Source organism: Corapipo altera, unplaced genomic scaffold, assembly GCF_003945725.1.
Source record: "Corapipo altera isolate COAL_440 unplaced genomic scaffold, ASM394572v1 0, whole genome shotgun sequence".
In the NCBI taxonomy this organism is placed as follows: Eukaryota; Metazoa; Chordata; class Aves; order Passeriformes; family Pipridae; genus Corapipo; species Corapipo altera.
Window position 1 is genome coordinate 84,508,516 of NW_020884872.1, and position 24,597 is coordinate 84,533,112.

Consider the following 24,597-nt stretch of genomic DNA (forward strand, 5'->3'; position numbering starts at 1 on the left):
AGGCTGCATGATCATAATATTTTTTGCTTCAGGCATATGGATTTATTTATAATTGTATTATCACTGAAGGTTAAACAAAGGATTTCCTTTTTAGAATCATAGTTTTTACTTTCATGAATATTTAACTCCATACACTTAAAGAGTGCTACCTTTATTATGGGAAGAAAAAGCTTAGGGTTTTTTATAGTACTGATGTTACCTTCTTTTTATTTTTACCAACTGTGTTGGTTTATTATCAACAATAAATAAAGTTTGGAATTTTCAGAGGAAAAGCATCTTTCCACTGATTTTAAAAAAAACCACAAACTATGAAAATAACAAACATATTTCATAAATAATTTTCCAAAGCACTATCATATTATCACCAATCTCTTCTAACCAATTGAGGAACAAAGCCTTATATCTGTATCAGATTTTCCTGAAGTAAAGTTAAAGAAATAGGAAACTAGCAAATGTGGAAACACCACAAAAAAATAACATTTAGGAGAATTGTAATTTCTTTTGAAAACTCAGTTATTCCTTCCTTTTATAAGCAGATGCAGAACCTGCACATCCTTCATCCTGCACCCTTCTCTAGACATCCTCAGATGGTTGAAGATAACAAATAGATTCTTTCCACAGACTATTCCTTTCCAAGGCAGACAAACTGAGTTTTCTTTTCTATTGAATGTTCTGTGCTCAGACTCAGTTACTGTTGTGTGCGCCACCATCTTGGTTATCCTCCACACACTTAAACACAGTGGAGAATATGGATTTGGATACAGTGCTCCCCGTGCAGTGTGGCAGGTGATGAGGAGATGTCCTTCAAACTGCTGCCCAAGATGTTATTAGTGCAGCCCAATTTGCCAACCCTAATCATTCTGGTTATTAATGAAGATGTTAAACAGCACTAGCACCTGTATCAACTCTGTATGAAACAAGAACTTGCCATCAGTGACTGGACTTTGAACTGCTGATCACTACCCTTTGGATCTGATGGTCTAGTTAGTGTCCCACTCATCATCTAGTAAGTACATCCATCCATTCAGTTCCTCTCTCATGTGGCTGAACTGCGAATTCGAGCTGAAGACCTTGATAAAATCAAGGCAAATGACAGCTACTGATTTTTCCTCATCCACAGAGCTAGTCTTCTCATCACAGAAAGTTGTTAGGTTGGCAAGGCAAAATCTAACCTTTGTAAATTGACCTCCCTCTGTGTAATCACCTTCCTCTGTCCTTCATGAGCCTTGATAAGACTTCCTGGAGGCATTTACCAGAATGCTTCCATTTGTTAGCTTCCTACCTAATCCTGATCCCCAGGTTATCACTTGGTCCGTGATCCCTCCCACAGTAAAAATCAGAGCATTTGAAGCTGCTCTGAATGGTGTGATCCTTCCCTGATTGGCCCTTCTACACAGCTGGTAAAGAATTAGTTTTCATGCTAGAATATTTCTCAGCATTCATTTCAACACTTTTCTTATTATACTTTTTACTGATTGGAAGAATTGAACTAAACTATCAAAGTGATTATTTTCTGCTACTGAGGCATTTATCCTGATCAGACAGATGGGCATGAAAAAATTCACAGAGCAATAGTTTCAGATGGATATAGTGACTACAACCACTCTCACAACTAATACCATCAGTACATTTTCCTTTTCTGTTCCTCCTGTTTATATCTGTGCATGTGTTTGCATGTGTGCATGTGTGGGACAGTGCATCTGTGTGATAACTTGTCTTTTTAGTTTTTTGGTGTTTGTTTCTTTTGTTTTCTTTAATGACAAAAATGATTTAATAAAAACATTTTCCTTCAGTCTCTCTGACATATGGTAATTTGAAGAATGCTGACCTCCTGAGCTCCAACACTGGATTAAAATGTAGGAAATGGAGATGATTTTATTAGCTGGGCCCTGTTTGTAGCTCATACTTTAAAGAAAAGTAGGAGACTTCAATCATGCAAAGTTGAGGAGGCAGTTTGCAATCACTGGTAACAAAATAGTCCTGTAATCCCAGTGAAATTACTGATGGGATAAGTCGAGACAATCAGCATCGACAGAGAGTCAGAAAGATTTTACCTTCCAGGATGATGTGTCTGTATCTATGCTGACTTGAAAACATGCTACATGTACCGGTTCATCAAATTCTCAAAAAAGATACTTAGGTATCTCTGTATTTTTTATGGAGAACACTGAGAAACCTATCAACCACAACGTATCTACACTACTTCCAGTTGTGCATAAATCAACAAAGACATACAAAAAATTGTCTAGATTCTCTCAAGAACCTCTGCCTACTGTGTCTTTGAGACAGCATTGCCTCTTATCTCTCATAATCTATATACCCACTCATACATATATACTCTCTATCTAGGTTTGAGGCTGAGTGAGAAGAAGAAATAGCTTTCTGGAAAATAATTACTTTATTCCTAGCTCTGCCCTTTGACCTGCTCTTCAGTCTTAACCAAGACACTGAGTTACACTTTACTGAGGTTTTTCTAGCTGCAAAATAAAACCAAACCAATCACCAGAAGAGTGAATATTAGTGAGTACAGTAAATTGAATTATCCTGTTTTCCTCATTCCTCATTCACTTTCCTTTATGCCCCCATCCTTAACTATACATTAAGTATTATAATAAACTGATAATGTATCATGTGGGCTGTCAGCCTTATAGCTCCTGCTCCCTGCACAGACCTTTCTCTCGTCCTTGATTAGAAGCAGCGCTTTCAGCTGAACCATCTCTGTGCTTTGAAGAAAAGGCATCACACTTGACAGCTGCAGTGACAGATTGGCATAGCTGAGACAAAACTAGAATAGCTTTGGGGAAACAAGTAAAAAGGAAGATTTTTTTTATTTTTCTTCTTAAAGGACTTGAGCACAACAGACTTTTCTTCCACAAATATATACGAGATTGTTCTGCTTGCAGCAATTCAGACGGTCTAGTTGCTTTTCCACCAAAAGCACGACTCAGAAGTAGAGTAGAGTAAAAGCACTTGAAGCCAGCAGAAAGAGAACAAAAAGGCACACGGTCTAGTTCATGAACATTTACTCTGCTACCAAATTCTCTACAAGTGTATGACATGACTCATGCCTCTCAGACAAGATGAACTTTCCCTCTACCACAAGTGCTAGCATTATCCTGGTTGACTGGTTTGGCTTATAGAACTCACAGATGTAAAGATTATCCATATTATACTGAACTTCCGTCTTTGTTCAGCATTCATAACTCTTTATTTTAACTGTTCCTACTATGCAGTGCTGTATTCAACACCAGACCATGAAATCACTTGCATAGTTATGTGGTAACTATTTTATAAATAATGAGCACAGCATACTACTTCTTAACTAGAAAACACAGTCAAGTATGTGATCATTTTGAAACTGTCCACTTATGCTTATTCCTCACTGCAATTTTAATTTCACAGAACTATAGAATCATTAAGGTTGGAAAAGACCTCTAAGATCAAGTTCAACCATTAACCCAGGTCCACCACTAAACCATGTCCCCTATTACCCCATCTACCTTTTTTTGAACACTGCCAGGGACAGTGATTCCACCACTTCCCTGAGCAGCCTGTTCCAATGCTTGGCCACCCTTCAATGAAGAGATTTTTCTTAATATCCAATCTCGATCTCCCCTGATGCAACTTGAGGCCATTAGGACATTTGACTCAGAACTCTATATTGCTCGTTTCTCTGTTAAGGAATCACCATCATTACTTGCACTATTACATTTAAGTAAATTCAAAATAAAGAGGTGATGAAATTTAAAGTAATACAACAGTGTATGCATTACCATTTTAAAAGTAAGTTGCATTGTCAGTGGCTTATTGCCATCTTTTGCAGACAATGGACTCTGTGAATGTCAGAGTTAAGGGCTTATCTTTCCAGGCAACTACCCCTAAATTCTAAACCACTCTCTGGAATATACATTTGCAATTTTATTTGACTTCAAAATGTTAGCATTTTGTGTCTTAATATTACAAAGTGGAGCAGGCCCTATATTTGTACATGAATAGGGCATGCTGCATTTCTCAGATACATAGTGTCAGTCTGTTTAAGCCTTAAGACAGCAATGCTGAATTAGTTTAAATTCATTTCATATTTTCAAGAGTTTCCTTTCACAATTGCAAGAAATAGATTTACATTTACACACAATGGCAGGAAAGATTAAATGACAATTTAGATGTCAAAACAGTAATTCTCTGGCATGCTATGAGGCCTCAAGATCACAGAACACACAGAACCTTTTTTGTATTTACCACTGAATTACAAACTGTAAGACTAAGAAGGATAAAAAGTCATTTCCTTGTTATTAATCAGAAAATGTAAAAGATAGGGAACCTCTTTGAACATCTAAAGAATGACTTTTCAGCAGACAATCCTACCTTTACTTAAAAACATAAAACAGAAGTCAAAAGCAGCTCTGCTTGCAGGCTGCAGCTGTCAAGAATAGAAGCAAAATGCCTCAAGAAATCCTCAAGACCACTCCCTACATATCTAATGCAACCTTATATAAAGTAACTTAATTTAAACATAAATTATACCTTTCAAAGAAGGTGGCCTTATTTTCAGATTTGGGTTTACACTGGTTTTCACTTAATATGTAGGAATTATTTCCTGTTTAAAACTGTATTATCTGACATAATTTTTAAAAAATATTTAGACCCAAGGAAAACCTAGCATTTCTGTGTGGATCCATAGGTTATCAAAGGGAATGGCAAGAAAGCACCTACTTTACAGTTGTGGAAGTTTCCCCAGAAGTTTCCTCTTACCTGTTAGCAATTTGAATTAGCAATGATTAACATAGTAGGTAACTTTTTGCTCAATATAAGATCCAGTGAAGGACACAGAAATGTCAATGGGAAAAGCCCTATAGAGAATGAGGGATAATTATGGTACATCAAAATTTCCAGTGAAGATATTATTCAACTAAATGTTATTACGCATTAAATTTTGAGGTGACAACCTTCCTATCACTAGACAGGATGGATCCATCCGTCTCAATCTAGGATGCCAAGTGCCGTACTAAGACTCACACAGAGGTCTCATTATCACATCTCTACTGACTCACAAAAGAAATTGATGCAGTGTCTTACACCAGTGCTCCAGCTTTGATCAGAAATCTAGGCCTAAATCCTGTGTTTACATATACCACTTCAGCACATGTTCTTGGCCTTTTGAAAGTGAATGGGGCATAACATTAATTTATGACACAGATCTCAGCTCTGATCTCTGCTCTATCTCCACTGTCCTATCACTACATATCAAATACCTGTAAGTTCTTTATACCTGATTAGTTTATTAATGTGTTGCATCATCCGTGAGTGTAGACTACTTCTTACATTTTTTTAAAAATAGTTTTTCTCTCCAATTGGATTTTAATCTTTTGCAAAATGATCATAACTAAGTGGTAAGTGGACATGTACATATGTATAAATATAGATATCTATAAGCATACAAACATTAGCATCCAAAAGAGAGCAGTAGAAATGGTTAAGGGCCTTGAGGGGAAGCCACTTCCTCATAAGGGGAAGAGCAGGGGCAAGCACTGGCAATCAGTGACAGGATCTGAAGGAATGGACTGAAATTGTGTCAGGGGAGGTTTAGGTTGGATATTAGAAAAAGTTTCTTCACCCAGAGGGTGGTTGGGCACTGGAATAGGCTCCCCAGGGAAGTGGTCACAGCACCAAGCCTGACAGAGTTCAAGAAGCATTTGGACAATGCTCTCAGGCACATGGTGTGATTCTTGGGGATGTCTTGTGCAGGGCTAGGAGTTGGGTTTGATGATTCTTCCAACTCAGAATATTCTATGATTCTGTGATTTTAGGCATCCTATTTAACCCAGCTGCATGCTTCCTTTTTCCTTTTTTCTTTCAGCCTTGGTGTGCACAAAGATAAAACTCCTTCCCAAGAGAGAAAAACAAAAGCAAAGCAAAAAACTATAGCCATTCTTTCACAGAATCATAAAGTCATTTAGGCTGGAAAAGACCTCTAAGGTCGTCAAGTCTGAATGTTAACCCAGCACTGCCAAGGCCACCACTAAGCCACACCTACAAATACTCCAACACTTTCTCCAAATGCTGAGTGGGGCCAGAGGGAAAACAAATGCACGTGTGATCCCAACACAAATGATGTAAGGGCTTGATCTGGACTGCACTTGCAACCTTAATTATGGTATTTTCTCATTTTTGTCTTTCCCTCCTTTCTCTTCAAAAGCAAAGGCTGACTTGCCCACCATGTGACTTTTTGTTTTTAAAATCATGGTACACCAAGCCTACAGAGAAGTTATCCAGTATCTTATTCCATTACCTTACTACATCCTGAAATACCTGAAGTTTGAGTGTAACATTTATTTCTGCGTGGAGGTTTTATAACCAGCCTCAAAAACACAGAAACAAATAGACTAAAAATTACAATGCAGATGAAGAGAAGAAAAAAAGAGAATGCAAAACTAAATGTGAAATAGGGGAATTACTTTAACAGAATTCAGTAGCTGTTCAAGAGGTTTATCAGAACATAAATATCAAAGAATGAAACACATGCTGTTAGGAACTAATCCATTACATTGAGCACTGTAAACAGCAGCCCAGTGCCACAGACTGATCAACTCTGCTTTGCAATAGCAGAAGACAAAAAGACTTACTAGTGCCACAGCTAAAATTCTCCATGGAGAGAAAAGAATAACAAATATAAAAGAAAGAGAGAGTTTTGGAAAAGTTCTAATAGTACAAATAACAAAATCACCACTGAACTTGCTTCAGCACTGAATGGGCCACAAGAAGAGCAGGGGATTACTGTGGTTCATAAAATCCAACAAAGTAACTCATGGATTTTGGCTAAGTATATAGAGAGGCAAAGCTATTTTGTCAAATGCTTTCACTGAATTAATACATATTTAACTATATAGGAAGATCTTGAAGAAATAAACTCAATTTTGAATATCTGCAATATTCTCAAAATTGAGTTCATCTGTGCTGGAGCAAAGAATGTTTTGATTTTTATGTCAGAGAAAGTAAGTTTCTAACCTAACGTCCTCTGGAGAAGTTTTAATTGATGTCCCAAAGTGTCCCTTTATGTCCCAGAATCATTACATGATGAATAAAATTAACAAAATAATTCCAAATATATCACTTGCTGACAGCCTGTTTCAAACCCTAAATCACTACAGGACCCCTGCACCCACAGTACATCAGTTCAAAATATAAGAAACGTTCATATGTGAAGTGCAGCTACCCCGGGCTGAGGGGGAATCAGCCATTTTATATGGTTTAACCTTGTGTGGCATAAAATGCATTTCTCAATGGAGATGCTCTGTTACATGAATTACAGCTATTTGGTACTTTACTATAGGGCTTGCCAACCAATGTTTAATCTCCATCTAGGTCCCCCTGCAATGAGCAGGGACATCTTCAACTAGATCAGGTTACTCAGAGCCACATCCAACCTGACTTTGAACATTTCCAGAGATGGGGCATCCACCACCTCTCCAGGCAACCTGTGCCAGTATTTTACCACCATGATTGTGAAAAACTTCTTTCTTATATCTAATCTAAATCAATCAACGTTTAATTTAAACCCATTAGCCCTTGCCCTATCACAAAAGGCCCTGTTAAAAAGTCTGTTCCCATCCTTCTTATAGGACCCTTTCAAGTACTGCAAGGCCACAATAAAGTCTCTCAATAAAAAAAGAAGTGGAAGCAGTGCTACAGTCACGAGGAAAGTTATTGTGGGAAAACAGAAACACATGAAGTAGCATATTCTTTTATATATATCCTTACATATCATCTATTGAGAGCTTTCCATGGAGAAGGAAAGCTACACCTTCTTCTCCTAACATATAGTCTACTAAAATGTGTTGCTGTTGACCTCTTAATTTTTAGAAATAGCATTAAGCAAAAAATTTCAAAACACAAAATCAACACAACATGGCACAATAAGTTTGAAGAATAATGAAACCACGTAAAGGGACTGAACTTGAGATGAGATGTAACAGCACCACAAAAGAAGCTCTATATAGAGTCATGGCTTAAGTAAAGAAAGTGCCAGGGGTTATTGCAAGTCTGAGAAACACAATCAGCATGACTGGAGAGTACAGCAGAACCAACAGTCTTTCAAAGAAGTTGTACCGGACCTTAAAAATACACCTTACTTAAATCAAAATTATAGGCCTGGAAAAAAAATAAGGCAATTCCTGTCAAGAAATAATCAAGGGAAGAGCAGCCTTGTGAACTTAAAATAATTAGATTATAGGTGCAAACAGGTGAATCAATACTAAAAACACAGACTTCAGAAGCTGAACTAAAAGCAAAAGTAAGAAATGCAAAAAAAACCCCAACAAATCTTTGGTGTTATGAATGATGCTGAAAAACAATCCATATAGGGAAAATTATACTTGCATGCTTTTCAACAAATATTTTGCTAATTTTAACATGGAAATATTTTTCAGTTTCTTGTGAAGGGTAGCCAAGCAGATTTTATACACAGATATAACTGTGTGGCAAATTCAACAAACTTTAGTATAGTCTCTCTAGAGGAGATCAAAGCCTTGTTGCCCTTGTATAAACTTATACCAAGCACTGAAATACGTTCCATAGGTAGTATTCACATTCTGACAGATGGGTGAAGTCTTTCCCCATCGTTACATTTTAGCATTCTGTCATTTCTGAACAGTGTTATTTTGGCTAGAATTAGATAAAGAAACACTGAGTAAAAAATTATCTTAAACTGAATTAAAATAGATGGTCGCAATTTTAACGGGGACTTATCTAGCAGCAAGTAACATGGTCCTTTTTCTATGAGGCAGGCAAAAAAGTAACACAGGTCATCACTTTGAAACATGACTGTTCTTCGATGATAAGATGCCTTTTAGTTACTGATATAAAGACATATTTTCTGCTTTGTAAAACACAAACATTTAGGATGCTGCTATTTGTACACATTATTAGCGGTGATCCAGACAAGACTAGGAAAGCTCTGTGCTCTCTGGATTTGCTGTGTGAATGTGTATAATTAAAAGCCACTTATCCCACAAACAACTTTCCTTGTACACAAGACAACATCGACCTTTCACTGTCACTGTATCGAACAATAGATGTAACAATCACAGAGAAACAAAACCTAAAAATTGTCAGAACTGATCTACCAAGATCAATTAGGGGAACTTCAAATGTCACAGCAACTCTTCATGAATTTCACATGATCCCCGAAAACACTGGAACATTAAATGGTTCATAACATCAAGGCAGCCTCTTCCTATAGTAATAACAGCAATATTAACAATAATAAGCAGCTCCTGGTTATGTCCTCTGTCTCTGATATGATGGTGGTTTGTTTCTCTTTTTTTAATGGAAAAGCTCCAGGAAAGGACTTTCAGAAATAAGCTCTGATTACTGTTAGGAAAAAAGAAAAGATTTCCTGACAAAAAAAGCAGTGGAAGTTATGCACTAGACACCAGGTGCTAGGAGACAACACCTGTAAAAGGACTAAGCATAGCATTTAGTAACATAAACGGAGCTGTCTGCTTACGGCAGGAGGTAAGTAGAATACAGGAATCAGAGAGCGCAGTCTTAAAAATATTCAGCTTCAGGAACTCAGATTTCTCTTGCGATTGTACAGCAGTGCTTCAACCTCAAAACCAGTTCAACATCCATTACAAGAAACTGACATTCAGAAATGAGGCAGCCTTTCCCCAGAACCCTTTGGACAGATCCAGTCTCCTCCTACCCTATCTTTTAGGCACCAATCCCACCCTCCAAAAGAAAATATCCCCCTCATCCAGTAAATCATGATTCCTGCCAGAAATATCACATTTACCATTCTCAGCCTGTTGTAAATCCTGACTTTCGCCATAGGACGTCTGGGAAAAATTAACACCTAATGTGATGGTCCTTTCCAAAAGCTAACCAACTTCACAGGCAGGTGCACCAATTCTGAGTACTAACACATAAAACTCCACTGCAGACCTGACCCTGATACTAAATAAATGTTTGGCTGGGAGGACAAGAAATGGGAACATCGTGTGCTTCAGAGGAATGGGAGAAAAATGACATAGAAAATATTACAGCAAGAAGAACAGAATCTGTGGGAAGCACAAAGTTTTTTAGGGCAGCCGTAACAAGGAGAAATCAAGAGACTCCAAAGTTAAAGTCAGCCCATCCTTCACATGCTACTATAAGCTTTGTGAGACATTTTGAAATGTCTTATTTGATTACAGTATAAGCTCTCTACTCATACACAAACAGGGGCCAAGCATCTTTTGTTATCAGCCCATCTGGTATTGAAGACACTTTTGCTCACTTATTAGCTCAATACTGATCTGATACAGTTAGAACGGAATAATTCTTCAGATTGTTGATAACATACTTGACAGTTTAGATATATGTATATTTTACAAAATATTAGCATATTTTCATTTAAAAATAATCCCATTAAATTTATATTTCACATGAAATGAAGATACATGGAAGAGAGATACCCTCTTCTTTTCTTTCTAGCACATTCCACCTAGCTTACCTAACCCAGCCACCAGAAGCATCATCCTGCATCTGCTATTAAAATATTTCCAGTGCACATGACACTAATATAAATTGTTTTTTCAAAATATTTTGAATGAAAATTAGTAACACATATTGATGTAAACATAGAAGAGATCATTTATTTAATTGTTTTATTTTATACATGATACACAGTATCATATTACTGTACGTATGTTCAATTTATATCATTATATACAATTGATAAATACTGCTTCATTTAAAAGCTATGTCTCAATTTCAAGTTTTTTTAATGTAGTTCTCGTTTTTCTTTATCATTAAAGTAATGATAAAATTGAAATATTGTCACTATCTCTTAACTCCAGTTATATAGAACTATACATTCTCTCTGCACATTCTCTCCCCAGAATCACCAGCTTTTAGAAAAGACAGTTCTTTATCCATCATCCTTTTATCAGAAAGAAACACAGGAGACCTATGGTTGGAGTTCATTCAGCTCAACAGAATTCAATTTAAACCATTTTCCCCCCAAAAGAAGCCTAACCCTCAGAACTTAAATTTTGAAAACATGCCTTATTTTAAAGATATGTTACAGTTTTTCTTACCGAGACAAAAGAATCAAATGAACCCTGCTCCCGATTCTCAATAGATGAAATTGTTTTCAACCAGAGGAGATAGCTTGAAATATCAGATATTTCAGAATGCTCCATACTGAAAGCTGCAAGATTAGCAGGACTGAGGTGAGACAGACTTGCAAAAGGAGGACTTTGGCTGTGTTACATAAAGTTCTAATTAGATCCTTGGTACAAATTGCTATCCTAAGAATAAAAAGTTAATCAAAAAGCCTCATTGGAAGAATAAGAGGGCAAGATTAGAGCCGAGACAGCTGTTTCACTTTGGGACAATCGTGCAACTGTCTAACTAGATTTTATTCCACTACTCAGAAGTGAAAATATATGTGTGAAAATTAAAGTGTTCCCTTTGTGTTACTTTGGACTAAACTGTTTACAGCTTGTTCTCCTCAGTAGAACTCAGGAGACCTCTCTATATTTCTATTCTGGTGCAGTAAGCACCCAAATCTCAGACCTCCTTAAAGTCACAGCCAAAATATTTTCATGGAAAGGGAGAAATTTTGAAAGGAACTGAATACAGAATTGGTGAGAAAAAGTATTACAAGGACTTTAGGTGACAAACCATAAGAATCAACCTACAAGGATTCATTTAATGTGACTAAATCCTAGAAAACTACCCTAATAACCACAGAATAGTTGATAGATGATTTCTTATCTCTCCCAAAAGACGCAATTCCAGCCTCCATTTCTAAAGTACAGTTGAGAGTTGCCTTTACCTGTTCAGGTTTATATTCCCTCCACTTATGGGTGGTACTGCAGAAATCAAAGGGCTTCCATCCTTCAGAGGAAAGACATGTCTGTTTTACCCAGTGGTAAAATCCAGAGCCCACAGAAATCTTGAAGGTTTCAATAAGGTCAGGATTTGAGCGACAATGTCTTTTTGGGAGGAGGATATAGCATATATGTAGGCTGTCTGCTCAGAAAAGTCACACAAAGACTGACATGACACAAATTTTCTGGAACTAGATGTCATCTTTTGCTGAAGAAGCTCCAAAGCAAATCCGAATGTCAGAGTTGCTACATAGTCACGATGAAATGGAAATATCAGGTATGAAGGATGAAATACTGGAAATAACAACTTTTATATTCCCCAATTCATCACCTTCTCATAAAAATGGATGAACAAAAGGAAGTAGGAAGTAATTATTTGTGAAGAAGAGGTGAGAAGAGAGAGATTGAAAACTCCTAGTATAAGAGACAAGGAAATAAGTGGCCTTAAACAGTATGTCATTTCCTGTGTATTAAACTTTTTTGTTTTGTGTCCTACTAACAGTCCATTTTAGGGATCCAAACACTCATGGCCAAATTTAATTGAAAAACAATGTCAGAAGGACCAAAATAATTGTCATATTGAGCAAAGTTTAGAAAATAACACTGATTTTAAAAAAGAAAATAAAGACAGCATTAAAAAATCCTACAGGTCTGCCTAGTTTAGAATAAAGTATTTCAAAAAACATGAAAGCCATAAAACACAAGGCAGCATAAATACCTTTCCGATGAACAGATTCTTTAAAAAAAGAAAGAAAGAAAAAGAATTCACCCTAAGGTAAAAACTGCCTTTTTTTTTTTAAGAAAACCAATTAAGAAAAGACCCAAAGAAGACTTTGCAACAAAACCCATGCAGTTTTACAGAGTGGAGATGAGGAAAGGAAGATCAAATGCTGCTTCTCCCCTCCACCCCTGCACCTAATATTGTGCTGGCTAATAAGAAAATCCTACATTAATTTAAATGTTATATAAACACTTCACCGTTAACTAAAATGCAATATCCCTGCAAAGTATATTTCAGAAAATATCTTATTTGACCAAATGAACATGTTCATTTAGTGGCAATTCTGAAGTACATGAACTATATACACCCAGGAGCAGGCTGCTTTTCCTTTCCCTTAAAACTCCTTCCATCACACTTAGCACATTATTTGGTATAACAGCTTGAATAAACCTTTAGTTTCACACAGTACAGTTGTTTGTATCAACTCATTGAATCCTAGAATGGTTTGGGTTGGAAGAGAGCTTAAAGATCATCTAATTCTGACCCCCTTCCACTAGACACCTTCCTTTAGACCAGATTGCTCAGAGCCTGATCCAAGTTGACCTTGAACACCTCCAAGGATGGGGCACCCACAGCTTCTCTGGGCAACCTGTTTCAGTGTCTAACCACCCTCACAGAGAAGGATTTCTTCTTCGTATCTATTTAAACCTACTCTCAGTTTAAAGCAAGTTTAAAGCAATTACCCCACGTCCTGTCACTACATGCCCTCGTAAAAAGTCCCTATCCAGCTCTTTTGTAGCCCCTTCAGATGCTTAAAGATGCTATAAGGTTTCCCTGGATCAACATGATCAGTATCATTGGTTTCTAAGAAAAGTAGAAGACTTGAAAAGTGAGAGTATAAATAATTAGCCAATTGATTTGAGTAACTAATGTTTAAACCATTATCTTTTAGGACATAAAAGGGATCGCTTATTGTGAAAATGGTTGCAACTATGTTTTTTATTGTATTTCTTAATGAGCTCATAAAATAACGTTTCATTTACAAAGTACCTTATTCTGTAAATTTGAGAGATCCAAATGGACTGTGACAGACCTAGCTGAGCCCTTCAGCCAAGCTGATGGCACCTCTGTGAAAACATATTTAATAAAGGACAGAAAATGCCAAGGAGGAGAGAATGAGGGAATAACAGGAACAGAGCGGTAGATTTCAGTACATGCACTTTCTCACTCTCCTTCTTCCAATTTTCTCCCTGCTGCAGGGGCAGTGAGTGAGTGGTTGTGTGGGTGCTGCCAGCTGGGGCCAACTTACCACAACTTTATCTACCAGTCCTCCAAGTAAAGCACTTTTGAAGAGACTTTCAATCATATTTAAAAAAATGATCTTATGGAATACCTAAAGATTTTCCAGTATCTCTAAAAACCACTACAGACATGTAATAACTCAGATTAAGACAGCGATGATAAAACATTAATAAAGAACTCATATGGTATAAAGACCAAATATCACAAAATGTGATGTAATTACATCATATAAAAGCTCATACAGTTTATACTTAAAGACAGAACTCTCCTAGTTTTGGCTTTATGTTTTATAGGAAAAATAGCATTCCGTGTTCCTTTATCACTTATATGTGTAATACCATTTATAACACATATTTATTTCTATGAAAACAGGTACTGCTGTCAATCAAGTAAATGCTAAATAATTCAACCAGTAAGATTACATTTTATAAGGGGATATAACAGATCAGCTGGGAATAGCCCACTATGTCTCTAGCAGAGAATTTTAGAAATTGCTTAACTGTACCTCACCTTTTTAAACCTTTCCAACTGGATTACTGCCTTCCTATGAAACACTAATATGCTTAATTTTTAAAATAAATTTAAGTAGCAAAGAGCTTCTATAAAGTTTCATTGGAGTTTTGTCAATGAGTTGTTTACAAACGTCTAACACATTAGGAACAAAGCACAGAGAAGTTGAATTGGGAAATATTTTACATTAGAAGAATAAATACAACATAGCCATGCAATTCTACGTACAGGTTTATTTATTTATGGTTGTAGAAATATGTGGGCTGTTTAAGTCTGAAAGACTTTGCTAGTTACTCTTACTGAATTTTCAATCAAAGGAAAGGATAGAACAGTGATGGCTAAGTCCCAGCCCAAAACTCCTGCATCACAATGTCTGAACATTTGCATCTAATAATCAGAGGCAGTAATACTGCTTTATAATACTTTGAGATCAACTGAAATCCTACTTTTCCCACTAGTACTGTAGTAAAGATCAGTCATTTCAGCAATTAACTTTTACTTTTGTGGCCTCTAAACTCCTTTGTTGGATTGAATTTGACTGAAAGATATCTACAAAAATGTAATTTTCTTTCCTCATCTTGTCTGCCATTTTTTTTACTGTGGTTACAAGACAAATTTAAAATTATAAACAAATACAGGAATAGCATTTTCTAGGCATTTGATATATTCAACTTTGAAAATGCTACCCTTCAATGGTGACCACAAGCAGCAAGGACCCATAAACGTCCAATGAGAAAAGATTCCATATACCCTTCCACATATATGGGTTAATCAAAGCCAGCATAAACCAGCTAAAACTTACACTCCTTCAACAAATGGTGCAGGTAGGTTCAGTCCAGCTGTTGCCTATAGGAATAAGCTCAGATAAAGGGGTTGAAAATTAAGGGCCCCCTCTGTTCTATGTACAATCCACAACAAATGTTTGTCAACCTCCAGGCCTCAGCCTTCCCGGTCTGAAATGAAATGAACATTGACCTAACTCACAAATGTATCAGAGAACAAAAGAATCATATAGCTGTTCCTTCTGAGGTGCTTTAAGAAATGTCAAGACATCAGGCAGTAAGTGACATCTGGAGAAAACAAACAGGATCAATTTTGCTTTCATCACCTCTTCTGCCCCTGGTTGTTTATTGAACACCAACTAATACTTCAGACTGCAAAAAGAATTTCCTGCATCTTTGTAGTTTTATTATTGCTTCTACTATTAATAACACCAAAACCTAGCTCCTCTATCCCTTATCCTCTTGCCATGAAATGTTTCTGCTGTGGCAATTCTGTTGTCTTTTGCATTTTGCTGGTTTGTCAGATTTGCTGAACCTTCAAGTACAAGAGGTAACGTGATGAAATAGAAACTGGCAGAAAGTACATTAAGGTTATTATCACCTGAGGACAAATGCTGGCAAGTGAACCACAAGAAAAAAGACTTCCATCTGGAAACAAGACAAAGAGCATACAGGTAAACCCAGTAATTCCACTGCTGTTTTGGCAACCATTCAAAAATGTGAAAATACAGATGAGTTGTTTTGAAAAATAATGTAGAAGTAGTAGAACTCTTAAAAAAGAGGACAGAAAGGAGCAAAGGTGAGAAGGAAAACAGATACTAAATTTCCCCAGTATCTACATGTGCTTTGAAAGGGCATTACATAAAATGAGCAAAAGGCAACCTTTCAGTTAGATGTGACAAGGCCTACGATCAGAAGATACAAGGACCCAAGACTTATGAGTCTGAAGAGTTTTTTAGATTTTGTGCATCCAGCAAAACATTTCTGCAATTCTGCATTTTCATCCACTACAAAGAGCTGATTCATTCCTTTCTGTACTCTGTATGATTAACATGATGTTTTATTTCTTGGTATATGAATTAGTTTAGCTGATAGACAGCAACCAGTGCTTAAAACCAAAATAACTAGGGAGTAATCACCTCAATTTTCAGCACGAATTATGTGAAAAGTAACATGTGAATTCCAGGTTTTTGCTGACTACATAGACTTAAACGCACCTTAGTAAAAAGAGAAGATCCACTGAGAATACTGCCATGACAACTTAAAGAAAAAAAGAACTACAAAAGACAATATTTTTGCAGATTTATGCCTGCAGAAGTGATCAGATTGCTTCTACTTTTATACTTGCGGTGGCGGAGCAAGCTAATAACTGCCCCAGAGGCAAGTGCAGTATATCATGACTCTGCTTGTTATGTGTAGTAGATGTACATGTGACACAATAGAGAAAAAGTATGTTACAGTCAAATCAAGCTGCAACAAACTGGTCTTGCTCCTCCTCATGCATTTGTAGGGTTTCATGTCTTTAAAAAATTAAAGTTTTAAATAATATTTATTAAAAATTGTAATAATAATTACAGGAACCTATAAATTTTTTCTAAGTTGCTGTAAATCCTATGGGCCAGGTTTTTCAGAAATGCCCTATGGGCCCATGGGAATGTCATGAGGTTCAACGAAGCCAAGTTCAATGTCCTGTACCTGGATCAGGGCAACACCTGCTTTCAATACAGTTTAGGGGATGAAATGGATTAAGAGCAGCCCTGCCAACAAGGGTATGGTGGAACTGGTGGATAAAAGGCAATGCGTGCTTGCAGCCCAGAAAGGAAATTGTATCCTGAACCGCATCAAAAGGAGCATCAGAAGATGGACTACAAAGATGGTGAAGTGCCTAGAGGAGAAGACATATGAGTCTGAGGTCACCTGGTTTGTTCAGCCAGGAGGAGACTGAGGGGAGACCTCATAGTGGTCTACAGCTTCCTCACGAGGGGAGTGGAGGGGCAGGCACCGATCTCTTGTCTCTAGTGACCAGTGACAGGACACAAGGGAACTTCATCCAAAGGGTGGTTGGGCACTGGAACAGAGTTCCCAGGGAATTCATCATGGCACTAAGCCTGACAGAATTCAAGAATTATTTGCACAACATTCTCAGGCAGACGGTGTGTTTCTTGGGGTGGTTCTGTACAGGACCAGGAGCTGGATTCAGTGATCCTTGTAGGTCCCTTCCAGCTCAGGATATTCTATAATTCTAAGATTCTAGGTATGACCAGCAGGTTGAGGGAAGTGGTTCTCTCTCTCCACTCCACTCTCATGAGATCTCATCTGGTGCATTACACCCAGGCCTACCATCCTCAGCACAGGAAAGACATGGACCTGATGAAGTGAGTCCAGAGGAGGATCACAAAGATGATCACAGGGCTGGAACACCTCCTATGAGGACAGCTGGAGAGAGTTGGGCTCTTCCAGCCTGGACAACAGAAGGCTCCAGGGAAAACTCATTGGGGCCTTTGATGTGAGCTTATAAGAAACATGGGGACAAACTTTTTAACAGGGCCTGTAGCAATAGGACAAAGGCTAATAGGTTTAATGACTTGATCCTGTGCAGTGCTAAGAGTTGGACTCAATAATTCTTCCAACTCAGCACATTCTGAGATTCTATAAACTAAAAGATTTAGATAAGATATAACAAATTTTTTTACAGTGAGGGCGGTAAAACACTGGCACAGGTCACCCAAAGATGTGGTGGATGCTCTGGAAACATTCAAGGTCATGTTGGACAGGGCTCTGAGCAACCTCATCTAGTTGAAGATGTCCCTGTTCACTGCAGAGGGATGGACCAGATGACCTTTGAAGGTCTCTTCCAACCTAAACTATTCTATGATTCCATGATTAATACTTTCAGTAGATGTGCATATGAGTGTTTCCAAAAATTAGATTCCTTCAAAGTATAAAGATCTGGCATCCTCTTCTCCCATCACTTTCTCACCTCCTCCCCAGATTTACCACAACTACATCTCTAGCCAGGTTTCATTAGCTATTCACCTGCAGACAATTTCTACCAATAACCAGTTTCCTGATACTGTTGTTCTGCTCTGAATGTGCAATGCTATAAAGCATTAATTAAATCACTGAGCACTGAGGATATACAGTTGTCAATAACTGAATGAATTTAATTACTGCAAAATGTTTCATATATTTCACATACAAATGCACAAATTAGCAGGATAAATAGAAAAATATATTAATAAGCTGCAATGGAACCTGGATTTCACTCACATTTTATGGATACTTGTGTTTAACCGTTTGGCTTTACTTCCATATATGTTTTTTCTGTATATCAGAAAGAAGTACAGAGGAATGTACTATAATCTCTCCAAGTCTGGAACTAGGAGCTGTGCACTAAGTTCCAATAAGATAAAGAGATAGATGTCTATTGAGGAAACATGATGCTGATCAAACTGCTTAGGTCTTTTATGTTTAAACTCCATTATTTTTAACTCCATACACTAGGAATAAAAAGCAAAACAAAATCCTTGTTTTGCCCATTATTATAAAATGTGACCTGATCTGTTCTGCTTTAGTTTGTGCTTAATTGCATAAAAGACTATAATTTACCTATAAATGTATTAAAACATTACATGCATTTAAGCATGAATGTATAAAGGTCTTGTATATTCTAAATGTGCACATTCAATGTTACCCTTTTTCTTTTGTTTAAACATACAATTAAAAAATTGAAAAGAATTCATATCATAGGAGTGAGATATTTTATGAATAGAGCAGAAATACCAGCTAGCCACAAAACTGCTGCACAGAACTGGAGTCATACTCATTGAAGATGAATATTTTAGTACTAGATAGTGTAAGTTTTAATTGCTGAAGTTGATTAGTGTTTTTTTGTTTTCTAACTTATGTCTTACTAACATTGCATTAAAAAGTTGTGTTTGAGAAGTCAACTGTTGAAAACTAGTACAATAGAAGCATGTCTAAGGTGCCAACCTCTAAATTTATGCCTGAGCAAGCTGGTGGTGAAGAGATCGTTGAGAACACAACAGCAAATGTGGCAGCATCAGCCCCAGACCGAATATGAGACTAGAATCTGATATTTTTACTACCTTCTTGTTGAATATCTCGATAAGAATTTGGAGATTTTTTTTCTTCCAAAGTATCATCTGGCTGTTCAATCCTGCGTGCCCAACTGCAGACTCACAGAGCCATGACAAGTGACTTATGTGCTCATGACTGCAAGATGGACAGATTTTAATAGAACCCAGATGTCTGCTGAGCAGAAAGTGAGAATAGGAAGAAAGGCAACAAGGCGTCCTCAGAACTCTCCATTTCCTAAGTGAAACTTTATTATCTCAGAATTCTTGGAGGTAGCAAAGAGCTTGATACAAGTTTCTGCACTTAGCACAGGTATGTCCCCAAGCACTGTTGTACTGTCAAAACCGAACTGCACACATCAGATTGCACATTAAGTGTGACTACCTTTGGACTAGGAAGCTGTGCATTATCTTCTGGGACATGTCCCTTGTCACATGCTTCTGCACTCAGCCTTGTGCTGGCACTAGAAGCTGCGCTAGTGGACATCAACTGGGCCATGAAATAGGCCTCTCAAACACCTTTTTGTCTCTCAAACACCTTCCTCCTCCTCCCCACCCCCCCACACAAAGTAAACCCTACAGAATGAGGCAAAGTAAAAAAGAGCTTAGACCTTACTCACATTTTCAATTAATATTAATGGGTTCAGCTCCCAGGTGAGTGATGGTCGCAACATAAAAACTTGGACAAACCAGCGCACGGATAAATAGAAAAATGTTCTGTGATCATAAATGCAACAAATAGCTGTTCAGTATGAACTGATTTCACATCTGGGTGCAGCATAGTTTCTCCAGGGTGTCACTTACAGGAATCCTATTACACTTCGCCATTCTACTGTCATTTGGAATGCATAATGAAAATAATTTGTCCGATGTTCTGTTTGACCAATTATATTAACAATTTCACCTGCTGAAGTAACCTGCTTCTCCTTGTAAAAATACTTAAAAAGGTAAAACCCTGTATTAAAAGTACACTATATCTAAACCAAAACCAGATGTTACTTTGCTAAATTGGATCTTGTACTGTCACACAGTAAGTCACATAGCTGGCTCCTGTGACTTAAAAGAAAGAATTGGAATTTACAAAAAGGATTATTTTGTTTGTTTTTCTGATATTCATTTCAGATATTACAGAACCTCTATTTTGAATACATAAAGAATTCCTGTTTCATTCCTTTACTTTTAACTCCCAAAATGATGGGAGATTTTGAAATTAGGCCATTATTGAGACAATTAATCTGATTAACTGCAGTAATTTATAAAATATACAAAAAAGTAAATGGATATATGTTATTAAATTTATAAACACTATTGTTACAATCTATGGCTTATTTCAAAACAAACACGGTTCTTAAAAGCAAAGTAATTGAATCTGTAATTATTTTTTTTACTTTTTTGGCTTTATTTTTATTATCCTTCATCCAAAAGCCACATGCAGACATGAGGAAACAGAGAGCTAAACTGGCAAACTCTGTGAATCTGGTCATTACTACAACTAGAAACCCCCTATTTTTTGGTTTTTGTTTTTTTTGGAGAGAAGTCTGATGTTTTCATACCCTAGAACAGTAGGGATAGTCATTTCCAAAAGAGAAATCAATTTTCAGCTTGTACCTTCAAGTCATGCCAAAACAGCTGAGACCAATTCGTTCTCAATCTGAGCTATTGCTCAGTGTCCAGCTAGAAACTGTCAGGCATCATCCTTCATTGCTTCTATTTGGATTAGACCAAAGCCATCTTGTTCAGTTGCTATAAAGGTTTCCCATCTTTTCATGCCTAATGTAAATGCAGTGGAGCATTAGATACAAAACGCAGCCAGGTTTATCAAGGTTTATTCCTATCACATTAAGCAAGCCATAAGGCAATCCTTTTTTTTTTTCCCCTTTTTCCTTTTGGTACAGAGGGCGTCCAGTTTATCAATCCTTTTGACATGCCACAAAAGAGATCCAGCAATATATAACCTTACAAGTCAGTCTAAGAGACAGGAAGACTACAATTCTATTGTGTGGCCTGTGCCATCAGAATACTACAGGAAAGATCAAGGACTTCCCTGTATTGTAAATTCCTGTAATGGTAAGGATATACTTAGGTGAAAATGCCTGGATATTCCTAGCAGTGGATTACACAGCAGAATATGGGAAAATTGATGGGAAAAGAAAGGTTTGGAATCCTTTTGGATTCTGCCACTCTGGTCCTAGAGAAATGCCCCTCTCTTTTCAAATATGATGAACAGTTTACCCACGGGTGAATAAACATGTCTTAGAGGATAAACAAGTGAATAAACAAGTATTAGAGAAATTTATGAATAGCAGGAGGACTATCAGAGCACTTGTGCAGTTTTGGCCAATTACCAATGCTACAAACAATCCCTGTCCAAATTCTACAATTCCCTTTCTATGCCCCCTTTCATCCCACCCTGAAAATCCCAGAAGCCAATTATATATCAAGGGGAGAAAATGTTCTTGGCTTCTTGAGGCATCTAGGGGGAGAAACTTTGAAACATGGGTTTAATTAAATGCAATTCTAAATATGGTGCCACAAATGCAAATTATGCATTAAAATATTTATGACTGAACAATCAACAGGAGTCAAATAACGTGTAGTTAAACTATAAATCATTACTGTCATTGGTAAGTACAGTACATAATATATCCATTTCAGTATTTAAATGAAAATATATGGAACATCTTGCACACAAATACTGTCATGATCTGTGTAACCCTGCCTATTTCTTAACTGTCTTCACTGACACTTAAAATTAAGTATTATGAAAAATATTATTTATGCATTAAATAAAAAAATACGTATTATCAAAAACACTGTGGAAAGACCTGATACATTAATAGAAGGAGAAAGAATATCATATATTAAAACAAAATAAAAGAATATCCACTTTTATTTTACTCCCAGTGGCCTTTGCAAAGCAACGCTACAGTATCAATCAAGGCAGAGGTGGCCGAATGACCCCTTCTGACACTGGAAATTCTGGAATGACTGGCACATCTCCAGATTCTTGAATCTGTAGAGTACAAAGCCTCATGACTGACACTGGGGTTTTCTTTTTCCTTTTTTTTTTTTTTTTTAAAAAAGGACCCTTCATGTTACAGAGATAGTCCTAATGTGCCTCAGCATGTTTAGTTTCTGGTCTTTTCATTGCATACCATTCATCAGTCACATAAACAGCCATTACACTACGGAAACGCATTTCCAAACAAATATTACAGAATCACAGAAGCATTGAGATTGAAAAGACCTCTAAGATTATTGAGTCCAACCGCTAACCTAATACTGCCCTACCCACCACTAGACTATGTGCCTAAGCACCACATCTCTGTGTCTTTTAAATACCTCCAGTGATGGTGATTCGATCACTTCCCTGGGAAGGCTGTTATGCCGCATTTCATGTTACTTCTTACCAGGAGTGTTCCATACATCACTAAGGGAATTGCTGGACTCAACACAGAGGACTCAAAGGCTAAATTTTTACCTCCTTTTTATGTCAAACATAACCTAAATGCTATGAATTCAGTAAAAACAATGCTTTCCTGGTTTTGGTAGAAGAAATAGGTTAAACATGAATGCACAAGCATAAAGTTTTCTAAAGCAGCTGTCCTGGGAGAGCATCAGATCTGAATGCTACCAAGAATGCAGTAAACTTTTCAGAGTCCTCTGTCAGTCAGTGGGACCAGATACAGGAATCATTAGAACAATATCACTCATCTTCCAAAGGAACATGCTAACAGCTTTTGTATTTCTGCTTCTGTATGTCTATTACATGGCAGCTGCACAGATTGCTCACAATGTTTCAGTGATCTCACTTCTATGAATGCAGCATGACGATCAATCCAAGGCAAGATGCTGAATTGAGAGCTGTGATCTACATCTACTGACTCTAGGAATGAAGGATCTGTGCATTAAATTTGGTACTACGGTACTGATCAAGAAGCAGTTTTACAAGCTGTTATGTCTTTCCTGTGCTTGAAGGAAGCAGTCTCTCCCAAAAAAGTAAATCAGAAGAAAAATCTTCACAGAAGTTTATGGAAAAAAACCCTCTGCCTTTGAAACTGTCAGTGTCTTATTTGTTATCACATTTACACATCAGACAGACATTTAAAATAAATTCTCCTTTTTTTTTTTTTTTAGGTCAGCAAATGTAACTGTTTCACTATTTCTCCTTAATTTGGTAAAAAAGGGAACATATGTCAGTCAACATATGTCCCAAAAAACATTACTGACATCAAATTGTATCCCTGAAGTAAGGGGAATTAGTAAGAACAGCTCTATAATGTTTTCCTTTATTGCTTCTATGCAATATAATTGATAAAATGATTGTCTAAGTGTATGTACATACAACAATGCATATACACACATACACACTCTTCCCTTTCTTCCCATAGCTTGTATAATGCTTAGTTTGAACAGAGAAAAATAGATTATTTGAAACAAACTATCTCTCAACTCTATGACACTGAAACTACCAAGTATATCCCAAAGTACATCAGTCCATCCCTAGACAGAAAATATCAGTTTGATTGATGGTAAATTGATTACTTATTGTCAAAATCCAAAAAAGGGACTTTTCTAAAAAAAATAAGGTAGTTGGCATTTAGAACATACAGTAAAGAAAGTTTACAAAGCAGAGTTCTAAATTATATATAAAACACTACATAAACCTGAACAATTTCACATTATCAAAACACATATGGATGTGATTAGAAAGGCACTGAAAATACTGAAATAACTTTACAATACATCTATAACATAGACATCAAAGTAGTTTTAGAAGTGGTCTTTAATTTTTTTTAATAATGTTCCTTGATTTTCTCATTATAAATTCTATACCTTTGAAAACCACAGAACTCTTTCTTTGCAGGTATTTTTTCCTTCAAGGTTTTCCCAAATCAAAAATCTTCAGAGCCTAAGAAAATATTTAGAGCTTTTTAGAATTCAAATTGGAACGAAGTCCAATTCTATGTTTTATATATTATTTTAACATTGGCTTTATGCCAACACAAATGGCTATATGTGCTTTGTATATGAAAAAAAAATGTATAAAATCTACTGTAATCACATGCAACATTTTGGTCACTCAAAAATATAACAGAAAGCTTAGTTTTTCCACCTGATACTAGATTTGAGGCAAAAAAAAATGAAGCTTTTTATATATAACAATCATTTTCAGTCACTAATGGATCATTGTTTTTAGACCATCAGACAAGATAAAGTACAGCAACATTATCTGACAATACTTTGCCATATTGCTTTTCTGTACAGTGAAAATATATTAAAACCATTTCCATGAAAATTGATTTGAT

General features: G+C 36.7%; 1 protein-coding gene across 17 annotated transcripts in view; it reads right to left on the reverse strand.

The window, feature by feature from the left end:
* The window catches only part of DLG2 (discs large MAGUK scaffold protein 2), a 999,036-nt gene that overhangs the window by 404,002 nt on the left and 570,437 nt on the right, over positions 1-24,597 (reverse strand). The gene's annotated exons all lie outside the window — the stretch shown is intronic.